We start from the raw sequence: 1367 nt of genomic DNA, 5'->3' as shown, positions 1-1367 counted from the left end.
CATGATGGGAGTGCTTGTCCAAACGGTCATTTCAGCTGCTGCGATATCCCCAGTCTCTTTGTTATTGGGGCAGGAGTAATCCAGTGTATTTTCCTGTTGATTTTGGATCAAGGACAGAGTAACTGTACCTGGCATTTGAGGCCTGAGAGCGTAACCCTCTCCTGAAAAATACTCACCATTTAGGGGTATGGGTTCCTAACGGCTGCTCGTGGAGGGAAGTAGAAATGGATGTTTGTTGGTGTCTTACAGGTGCTGCTGATGTCCTTTTTGCTGTCCCTGGTGTGGAAAAGCAGAGGCAGAGGCAGTTTTGAATCTCTTCAAATTGTTGTTAGTGCTGCAGTTGCTCACCCTAAGCTTATGCCGTTTGATCTCTTTCACGGTATATTTTAGTTCTGAGGTAAAAGGTGTGTTGTTAGGGAGTGAGGTAGCAATCGTTAGTTGCAGAGGTGGTGCATGTGCCACAGAAGTCATGTGCCCCCCCCTGCCTCCGCTCCCGTCCAAGAGTCCAGTATTTCCATAAACCCACCCACTGACCTGTGACTAACAATCTCGCTCTGCTAACTCTTCCAGCAAAACAGGCCAAAGAAAGTGTATGCGAGCGCTGTACCACAGCCCCGTTGCTCCTTTCGGTTCCTTCCCACAGAACTTTCGCTCCATACCAGTCTAGTTCCTTGCTGTTGCTTGTCTATCCACTGCATGCATGTGCTATACCGTACCCTGAGCTGATTCCCGGATTTTGTGCTCAATACAGCCTTGCCCCTCCGTGTCTCTGTGGCGCAATGGGTCAGCGCGTTCAGCTATTAACCGAAAGGATGGTGGTTCGAGCCCACCCAGGGACGATGCTAAGCCTGTGCTGCTTCCTTGCTTCCCCGAGGCCTGTGGGGGAGCCTCAAAGGTCCCATTTTGCTGCCTCTTGGCCTCAGTGCTTTCAGCTGGTGGTCCAAAGAGCGGGCTGGATGCCATTCAGAAACCCATCTGCCAGCAGCCGTGCCGGAGGCTCAGGCTTAATCCTCAAGGCCGAGCACAAAAACTTTCAGCCGGGAACATTTCGCTCCCTTCCCGCCTCCGCCCAAGCGGCAAGGGAGAAGCGGAGGAGACACGCCGGCTCAAAGACGCCTCCCTCCCACTTCCCTGTACGCTGTGCAAAGCTCTTGGCCTGCCTCATGCCTTGTCAGGAAAGCACGGCCATGCGGCCCAAGCCTGAGTCACGTCCGCGGCCTGGCCCGCCCCGGCTGACGGCCGCGCAGAGCCACGCGAGTCAATGGCAGGTCGAGTCCGGAGCCTCGGCTCTTTCCCCTGACAGCCACACACACAGCGCTGCCTAACGCCCCCAGAGCCTCCCTTGTGTTCTCCCGCAGCAGCCGCCT

At 55.2% G+C, this 1367-nt stretch overlaps 1 non-coding gene across 1 annotated transcript; it reads left to right on the top strand.

Moving 5' to 3' along the window:
* The first annotated feature begins 765 nt into the window (after positions 1–765).
* On the top strand, positions 766–839 carry TRNAN-AUU. The gene has a single exon. It is a non-coding gene; the product is annotated as a tRNA-Asn (tRNA).
* The last annotated feature ends 528 nt before the right edge of the window (positions 840–1367 follow it).

The sequence above is a fragment of the Mauremys reevesii genome, linkage group 23 (genome assembly GCF_016161935.1).
Source record: "Mauremys reevesii isolate NIE-2019 linkage group 23, ASM1616193v1, whole genome shotgun sequence".
Taxonomy (NCBI): Eukaryota; Metazoa; Chordata; order Testudines; family Geoemydidae; genus Mauremys; species Mauremys reevesii.
Note: the sequence above shows the minus strand (reverse complement) of the source record. Positions and strands in the feature narration are given on the sequence as shown.